Source organism: Glossina fuscipes, unplaced genomic scaffold (genome assembly GCF_014805625.2).
Source record: "Glossina fuscipes isolate IAEA_lab_2018 unplaced genomic scaffold, Yale_Gfus_2 1, whole genome shotgun sequence".
In the NCBI taxonomy this organism is placed as follows: Eukaryota; Metazoa; Arthropoda; class Insecta; order Diptera; family Glossinidae; genus Glossina; species Glossina fuscipes.
Window position 1 is genome coordinate 36,345,217 of NW_023998415.1, and position 10,347 is coordinate 36,355,563.

Consider the following 10,347-nt stretch of genomic DNA (forward strand, 5'->3'; position numbering starts at 1 on the left):
AAAAAAAAAAAAAAAAAAAAAAAAAAAAAAAAAAAAAAAAAAAAAAATTATGTATCAAGTGACTAAATTTAAATGATATTTTATATCTACGAGTACACATACATACATACGTACATACATGTTTATGTAGTAAGTGCTTGAGCTGAAAGTTGGCTATAAGCTTAATCTACTGAAAACGGTTTATAAAGATATAAAAAAGAGATAAGCGATAGGAAGACGTAAAATCTCCATTACTATCATGTAATGTGTATATAGTACATATATATATATATATATATGTGTGAGGTAGATTTTTAGGTCTTTAAGTTTTTCTATTAAAATTCAACAACGGAACAGCAATTTTACTGTATATCCATGAAAACTGCGTAGCTGGGTTAAGTTTAAGTGCTTTTCGTCTTATCGTTGCCTGCGTACTATACATTAGGGATTAATTGTTAAAAAGTAAGATAATCTGTGATAACGACAAAAAGAACAAAATGCTTCTTTTTTTTGGTTTTTTTTTTTTTTATTATAATTTTTTCTTCCAAAAAGGCAGAGAAAGCAATATTTAAATTACATATTTTTTTAAAATATTTTTTTTTTTTTTTCATTTTCAATCTTAAACAGTTCATTATAAAGTGCCATTCATTGTTCATTATTCTAGTTGTTATTGTAGAATAGAGTGAATGCAAGAAAAAAAAAAAAAAAAAAAAATGGAAAGAAAAAAAGGAATAAAATTTTAGTGTATGTTGTTTACCCACGCAAATTATTACAATTTAGATTTTATTGCCACATGAAAATGAAATAAAAATTTCTTCAACACAGCGAACAATGCAATGCGTACATCTTCAAGTTAAGGAGACCAACGGCAATAAAGATGAGAGGGTGTCACAGATCTATTTGTATAAATCATAATTAAGATGAGTTATGGTCAGTGCTTTTCATATTCATATCCATATGTAAATAAATGAATAAATATATAATAAATGATATATATATATATATATATATATGTTTATAAGCGCGTATAGATGACTGACAATTTTATTTTTTATATTTCGGTAGACATCAACTAACTGCACAAAGATTTATGAACCATTTCAGTTTATGTAAAAATTTAATAACCAAAAAAAAAAAAAAGAAGAAAATAATAATAAAATAAAAAAAAGATAGACGGGTTCATAGACGGCATACTTTAGTACTTGAAATAAAACTGTTGTTTACTACATGCACTGCATTCAATAGTTGGTTAGTTTATGTTAAGATTTTTAAAAAAGCGTAAAATAAGATAATTCTCTTTGTCCGACAATATTACTTACATGATTCATAAAAGAATTTATATATATATATAACATAGAATATAGAGAATATGTATGTATTTGTGTGCATATATCACATTAATTGGCGCAGGTCTTTCTCTTTAAAAGCATGATTACTGAGCAATTATTAAACATCATAGGTACCTATCATAAAACCAAGGCTACTGACTTGATAACCGACATAGTAGTATTCATCTTAGATATTGTTGAAATATACCGCTAAAGGGAAACCGTTATGAATTGCAGCAATTTATTTCAAAGAAAATTTAATAGATTTTCTTCTTCTTCTTCTATTCACCAAATCAACAATCGAAAATTTGCTGTGATGTGTAGAAACGGAGAAAGTCGTATAGTTAGATTCGCTCTTCTTAGAATAAAGTCTTTTTATATACCTTTTTTTGTACCGTACGCCACTTGTGCTGTAACGGTATATTAAATTTGCACGGATGTATCTAACATCCAAAAGAAGTTGACATAATCACTTTTTGTGACCGATCTAAGCTTATCTGTCCGTCTGTCTGTCTGTCTTTTTTTTTTTTTTATTTTAATGAAATTTGGCCAAGAAAAATGATTTAGATCGGATCCATTTGTTATATATGAATAGCTATAGGATAGTGTAATACGGTATCCAGTTGTTGGCCGTAGTCCACTGTTTTTTCGATTTTTTACACGATATTTAAAATTATTTCATTTAATTGTTTATTGCAAATATATCTCATATCAATGGATAAGAAAAATTAATGGAAATTTGTAAATCAAATCTTCCGACTTGATAACTCGAAACGTTATTGAAATGCTAATGCAAAGTTTAATCTTAAAAAATGTTACCTGTTAAGTGTTGTTTGCGAAACAGATTCAACTGTGTTTCAACTGGATACGGAGGAGATACTTAAAAGTATCTCCAAAATGTGACGTCTGCAAATATTAAATAATTTTTGGAGATGAAAAATATTTACTTGGTTTTTTTTTTTTTTTTTTTTTTAATATTTTATGGGCCAATAATTTGTCAAATATCTGCAATAATATGTACAAACGTGCATGCATATATATATGTATATATATATATAAAAACCGTTTAAACGAATGACAGCTAAGTCAGTCGAGAGTGCCTATATACATACATACAAGTAATCGTTTTGTAAAACATTTAACGGCCTCATGTAGCCAGCATAATAAGGTATATAAAAATAGTTGCCAATAACAAGCTGCTGTGAGGCATAACGTTTTTACCGTAATGTGATGGCGACAGCGGCAAGTGTATAGATATTAATTTGGCTGTCATTAGCCGATAATAAAGTTGACACACTTTAAAGCTGTGATTAGTGACCATAAAAGGCCAACACAGATAATTGACAGTTTAAATAATGATCGGCGAGAAAAACTGAATAAAATATAAAACTATTAAAATGAAAAATAAAAATAAAAATAGAAAAATGAAAATATAAAAGAAGAAAATTAAAGAAAAGGAAAGGAAAGGAAAGGAAAATATGAAAACCAATAAAGAAAAAATTTATCTGTTTTTGCAAAATAATCATTTAAAAAATAATATTTACTTAATAATGTTACACGCATGAACATAAAAAATCAATCCGCTGGCACCTTATCAATTAAGCTATTAGGGGAAAAATTCCTACCATTAACACAGAAGCGATAATTATAACGTAGATGGTGTGCTTTTGTTCATCTCTTGCAGAAAAGAACGGCAACCTTTAAAAAATCATAATTAAATATTTTTTTTCATTTTTTTTTTTTTTTTTTTTTTTTTTTTTAATAATTATGTTGTAAAACATTGAGTGTTGTATTTTTACATACATACAAAAATACATACATATATACATAAATATACAAACAAATATACAAACGTACATATATACGCTTAGTATATATGCATAAAGACAGTTATATATGTTAACCGCACAATGTATATAGCGTTATGTTTGGTGTGTTTTTGTTTTTCTTTCGGTTTCGACTGTCCGTCCATCATAAAGTTGTGCACTTTAAGCTGGAGATTTACTGTGAAATCACGTTACTTTCATGTATATATGATGCATGTATGACCTCAGATTGTAGCCGCATAAAAAATAAATGCAACCCTACATAATACTTCATGTACACCAAACACACATGCATACATACAATAGTAACAATAATAATGACAATAAACAACAATAACAAACATCAGCAACAATAACAACGACAAAAACAATTACATTACAAACACGTAATAATAATCGGCCTAAATACTGTTTGTGGTGCTATGGTGCGGTATAATTTGGTATAAAATATGTACAGAGATTCTTTTATATATATATAGGTACAGACTCCACGATATAAGGTGACAACGTACTTATACTGAACGAAAAGCATCATTATTGTGGTCAGGTTTTTTTTTTTTTGTATTTTTTTTTTTTTTTTTACAATTTGCCATTGGTTTCGAACTATACCTATAGGTGTAGGTGTAGATATATTTATGTATATATATATATATATATATATATATATATATAATGACAATTAGAGCAGAAGCTTTTTCCAGTCTTTTTTTATATAAAAAAAAAAAAAAAAAAAAGAAGGAGAACAGACACAACAGACAGCATAAGAGGCTTAAATTAAAAGTATTTCTTTTTTTTTTAAACCCCAAATAAAAACAAGTAAGAAAGCTATAATCGCCTTGGGACGAAACTTGACTGCACCCATTATTAGACTAATATTACTAATATACGAAATTTTAAGGTGGCCATAATGTACACCTTAAAGCTACATTTCATAAAGATACCTGTGTGTGTGTGTGTGTGTGTGTGTATGTGTATATGTGTTTCTGTACTGTAGATCATAAATTATTAATGAAGTCATTGAAATTGTTTCAATTAATTAAATTTTCCTTTTTTTTTTTTAACTATAACACTAGGCGGGTCGATCGACCAAATCAAAATTTCACAATAACAAAACTAATCGTCGTCGATGATGGCGTAATTAAGAAAGAAAATAAAAATATAAAAAGATAGAGATTAAAAACCATAAATTGTCAACAACAACAACAAGAGGAAGCCTCTCCTAAGCTAGACAGACTTACGATGCATTAGAATAGTTTCGTCTTGAAAAATCGCGTGGGAAATGAGTTTTATTACTAGATGAAATAATCGTCAGTGTATAAGTCTTATGTAAATGAGTCCTAAAAGTAAGCTACAGGTTAACTAAGACGTTACTTGTACTTTTCCCGACGACAACTATCTCTTCAGAGAAGTCAATGCGTATTTAATTAGCAATGGCATCCACTACTTCTTTTACCAGAGAATAATCGTTAAACATCCTAACAGGGATTCGGAAGCCTACTTTTTGGGTGGTTTTTTTTATGCCTAAACATATCAAATATCAAAAAAAATTCTTCTAAGCAAAATTTGAGTTTGTTTAGCTTGGTTTTGGAAGGTATTTTCATATGGGTTGATGAGGTAGGAGGCACAAAAATATTTTACACATTTTAATATGAATGGAGTAGGCTTCTAAATTCAACTACATCTCAATTTTAAATATTTAAGAAAGACACGTTACGGCCTTTACATAGCTCTAATAAGGGCTTATTAAATATGCACTTAATTAAATCCATTGTTGCGAAAAAAAACAAAAAAACTTTCTGGAAATCCTAATAAAAATTAATTACTGCAAGGATTTTATATAACTATCTTGAAGGCATTGAAATACTTTGCAATTTCATGGATTGAATTATGTAGTCTTTAGACAATTTCGTAAGGATCAAGTAAATAAATTAAATTTACTAACCTATAACAAGTTGAAAGAAGATTAAGAAACAAGCAGGAAAGTTTTATTCGGCGAGGGCCGAATATCCAACACTATGCTTGTGGCATTCTACTTTCCAAGAGTGTTTATTTAATACTCATATCGAAAATATTGATCGCGGTGCCTAACCATTCATTTTAGAGTTAACCCATTTTTATCCAGATAATATATCTTCACTTAGCGATTGTGCAAAGTAGTTTGAAATCTTATATCTTGTCTAACTTAACGTTAATAAGCATAATACCTTACAAAAATTAAGTTTGTGAGGTCATCGCCGATTTTTTCAACTTTTACATGTAAGGAGTAGGGTGCTTCGTAAATTAAATATGGAAAATTTCAGCCTTTCTTTCTGAGTAACGAGCAAAAGACTAGAAAGTTTTGTTAAGAAAAACGAAGTTGTGTTCAGTTTATGCTCAACTGCGGGCCCATTTTCAATGCCCACCTGCGTGCGAAATCTGCCAATGTTTCTATGAAATCTTAGGTCGTTATCTTCATTTTCGCGTCCTGGAGCGTGCCAACAACGAACACCACACAGACAGACAGACAGACAGACGGACAGACGGACAGACAGACTTATATGGCTAGATTAACTCTAATGGGTCTCTGCAGCTTCCTTTTGAGTTTTACCTACAATATGGAAAAAAGGCAAAATGGCTACTTTCCCATCTTACAGTGGCGGGTATATAATGAAAACAAAAACAAAACCAAAAAAAAAGAAGCAGATTTTTAACTTAAAATCGAGTATTCAGAACCGTTTGAATTTCCGCCTCTCGAAGTTCCAAATAATATGCTTTACTTTATGTTAGGATTTTGTGCATAAGTTTAAAAGTTATGTTATAAAAACTTTAAGGTTATGTAAAAATATTTTTCTAAAACAAAAAAAAAAAGAATTTTTTATTTAACTTTTCATTTTTATTTATTTAATTTTTTTTTTGTTTCTTTTGCAGTTTCACTCAATCAACTTTTGCCAGCAAGAATCCTACTAATTTGGTAAGTGTAAATCTACGCTATGTGCAGTTAATTGACAGGTTGTTAAAAAAAATAGAGAAAAAAAGAAAAAGAAACTCCCGCCTTCGACTTTTAGTTTCCGAAATGTTATTTCGAGTTTTTCACATTTTCTTTTTTTTTTTTTTTTTCTTTGTTTTTTTTTTAAAATTTTTTTTTCCCCCCCACTAATTTTTTTGTTGTTTTTTTTAAAGTTTTTTTTTTGTTTTTTTTTTTTTTTTTTTATTTCAATAAAAAATTCCCTCTCTCTCTCTCTCTCTCTCCCTCTTCCTCACTATCTCTGTCCGTCTCTGTCTCTGTCTCTGTCTCTCTTCGTCATTTTTTATTCTGTTTGTCTATTGCTCTTCATTGCCGTTTAAAAGGCTGCTCTTAATCATTCGAAAACGTTTAGTTTAAATTTAGTCTTATAAAATATTCATAAAAATTGGCCATTTTGTTATATACAATATAAACGAGTCGAAAATTACCCGCTATTTGCCATTTCATCGAATACAAAGTACGTACTTTTATTTCTCTTTCACGTACTCCTTGCCATTTCCACTTCCACTTCCACTTCCACTTCCATTTCTATTTCTATTTCCATTTTGCTGCACTGTTATACAAATGTTACATTTCTCAAATGGTCTGTTATAAGTTTGTTACAGCATTTGAAGCTGAAATAAGCCAATTGCATGCCAGACAATGCTTATATAAAAGCAGTTAGGATGTGTTCGGTGCACTCTTCTATTTTCATTTGCTCTCAATATCTTCTCCACAATTGCGAGCTCCTTTTACACTGCCTGCCATACCAATGTTAGTTGTTTCGTTGCGCGTTTATGTGTATGTTCACTTACCTTCGCTTTCAGGTTTTTTTTTGTTTTTTGTTTTTTTTTTTTTTTTTAGTTCTTTTCGCTAAACTGAACGTTAAAGTTATTTTGTTATTATAGGATTTCATATACGTTCGCCTTAAATTATTCATGAATTGAGTACGAAAAACTACATTTATCACATGATAAGCAAGTGGTGGTGGTGCTGGCTAGTCTTGTTAACTGGCAACACACTGCTGAATAAAGTGTAGTAGTATAAGCTATAAGAGGCGAAGAATTGTAGCAAAGCCTTAACTTTTTTATTTGAAACACTTGCCTATATGATATACGCATGCATATATACGCATGCATATATATATATATATATATATATATGTATGTATATATATAATACCGGAAAAGTTTGGGTGAAAATTCAAAATTAATAAATTTATGCATAAAGTAGTTGAACCGCAAGAATTACGTTACGGCAAACTTATGATTTTAAAAACGCGAAGAAGATTAGCTCAAGAAAGTCGTACGTGGTTTTAAATTGGATTTCGAGCATTCAAGTTGACTGACTGACTGGATAATTCATATACCGTTGAATGAACAGTCGTTAATGTTAATATCTATTATCAGGAAATTTGAAAATCTATTTACAATGCTCCTCAATGCAGTTTATCTATATCTGCCGCAGATGCAAAAAAAGTAAAACCTTTGAAATTTGATGTGGATGATGCATCCGATTATTTATTATTGAGAAGTGCTCTTCTTTCGAACGGGAAACGAAAGCTATATTGCCCTATATTGCCCGATTTGATTTTGTTACCGATAGCGACCTGGCACTTGCCTTCTGGTCCTCGCTTTTTGACTTTTGTACAATAGTACCATGTCCAATTTTTATAATCTGCGCATTCTCTTGAAAGCGCTGAAAAGACCTCTCTAAAGGGGAGAAATCACAATATTGTTCGTTATGATAGATGCTACAAGTTCAATCTGAAAAAATGAATTCAAAGAAATTCTTTTCAGAAATTTGAGATGAGCAGCAAATCACCTTCTAATTTAGGTTAGAATCTTAAGGGGATGATAGTGTATTTAATATACTCACTCGACATTAGTATAACTTAATCTTAGTAAGCAAAAAATTAATTGATTATATCAAGTATATCACATTACAGCTGATCAGCACTTTTCTTGGTTTGGGCGAAGAAAGTTCCGCGTTTGATTGTCCTCTAGCGTATTAAAACTTATCTGTCCGTGTCCTGCTCATCCCAGTCAATTCGCGCAAACTGAAAGGAGTTTCAAGCATCGTGCTTTTTTTTTTTTTTTTTTTTTTTGTAACAAGACAAAAAAGTACTCTAGCAGCCTGTAAGATGCGCAATTAAAAGATGGGATGCAACTCTGCATTATTCTATAAAGCTTTTAGCAAATGTGTCACTTTGATTGCTTTGCACTGATCACTTGGTGATCAGTTCGGTGGCTTTTTCATTCAATTTTGTATTCTTCGATTGGGATACCGAGTGATTAAGGTTCTGTGCTTACTTAGCCATGTAACGGTACTACGCTTGCCTTTGCCTACTTTGTATCAATGATATCAGGAGAGAAGAAGAGTAGATAGACAGACTTTCAAACTTCGTCTTTTCTTTCTTTCTTATGCAAATTATCCAAAAAATATCGTCACTGGAAAAAGGGAACTTCCGACTTAATTTGGCTAACAATGTAGGCTAACACGTTATTAATAGCAAATGATTGATTGCAAATGTAGAAATAAATGAGAAAGTAATAAACGTGTTATTTATGTCTAAATGTTGTTCTTTCAATTGCAGCAGGCATGAAATTAGGCAATGATTTAAATTTTCAAATACGTTTTTCAAAAATGAAAAAAAAAAAAAAAACAAAAATATTTGCTATTCATAGCACGTGCAATTAATTGCTCCTTCAATTGCATTTTTAGTGAACTAATAACTTTTGATGTCTAAAATTCATAAAAAACCGCACAAAATTAATATTACATAATTACGTTCTAAATTAACTAAATTTTAAAACCACCTAAACTCTATTAAAAGTTTTTCATATAATCTACTATAAAAGGAATGAAAATAGGCAGCATAAAGTTCGAATTTTATAGGGGTGGGTGTGTGTGTGTGTGTTTGTGTTTATATTTATAGCAAAAAAGGTATGAAATTTTAATTAGCAAAATTTTAGTGGCGAACAAATTAAATTGTTTTTTAAGTCGATTTTATGTCTATCACGTTCCTGTAAATTAAACATTGCTAATAGTTGCAATTTTTGTATGTCTGTATGAAGTCAAAGAATAATCGTTTCCAATGTTTTCACTAATCATTAGTATTCAAAAAAATAATCAATCATCAATTTCATATAGATTACAGTATATCGAATATTGATAAGACCTAGATAGATAGATGCTTCGGAACCCATATGACCATTAAGTCTATGTATATATCGATCGAGATGAATTACGAAATCCAATTAATCATATCGATCTATTTTGATCTTTTCATCATTTCTGTCAGGCTTATTTCGAAAATTCGTCATGTCGCTTCAAATTACTAATGCAGTAAAGATTTTTCTTGTCCAGTTCTAGTTTTTTAGCCATGAGCTGGATTTTAAAGTGCTATTTGGCACAGCTAAGTCGAAGTGAATAAATATGATTTTTGGCTTACTTTAAATCAATTCTACTTGTACTTGTTTGCTTGGCTTGCCAACCTTTGCGAAAATGTGTGCATTTCATGGTACTTCCTAGACAATGTATGGAATTTATAAACCTTGCAATGAAATATCGAAGACTTTATTACAATGGATACTAAAAAAATTCCGCCCATAAGCGAATACAACATTATTTTCTTCTTTCATGCCTTTGTCACTGATATAGTACAACTGAGTATAGCAGAGTATAGCAGAATTCATGAATGATGTAAAGCTTTGTGCTTTACGAATAAAGACAATCAATCATACAATCATAGCGAATAAACAAAAACTACATATATATTACTATTAAAGAAGAAGAGCGGGAGCAAAGTAGAGAAAATATTCATAATATCGGGTCATCGACTAAGTGGTTTTTCAATTTGTTATAAAAACTAACCGATAACGAGGAGATCGATATGAATTTGCTTTTTATCTTAGATATGGATTCATGTCTTTCTTACCTCATTTGGATTTTGTGTGGTCAATGATGGCCATCGGACTTTTGTAAAGATATAGTCCTGGAATACATAAATCTTCTCTTATTTTATCAATAACACGATAAATCGCGGTGCAGCCAACAGCGGAGCGGGGATGCGCTGGTTTTATATAGAAATTTGGTAGTGCCTTTTCCAGTCCTCTTATTGGAAAGCGATAAAAACACCGTTAACAGATACTAAAGGGATGGAAAGCATATTTTAAAAAACTTCTCTCTCTCTCTCTCTCTCTCTCTCTCTCTCTCTCTCTCTCTCTCT

General features: G+C 30.3%; 1 protein-coding gene across 1 annotated transcript in view; it reads left to right on the forward strand.

Moving 5' to 3' along the window:
• Positions 1 to 10,347, forward strand: part of LOC119645119 (frizzled-2-like) — a 220,597-nt gene that overhangs the window by 33,000 nt on the left and 177,250 nt on the right. The window contains exon 2 of the mRNA XM_038045049.1: positions 6,041 to 6,083. The gene's annotated coding sequence lies outside the window, so the exon portion shown is untranslated. The remainder of the gene's footprint in view (positions 1 to 6,040; positions 6,084 to 10,347) is intronic.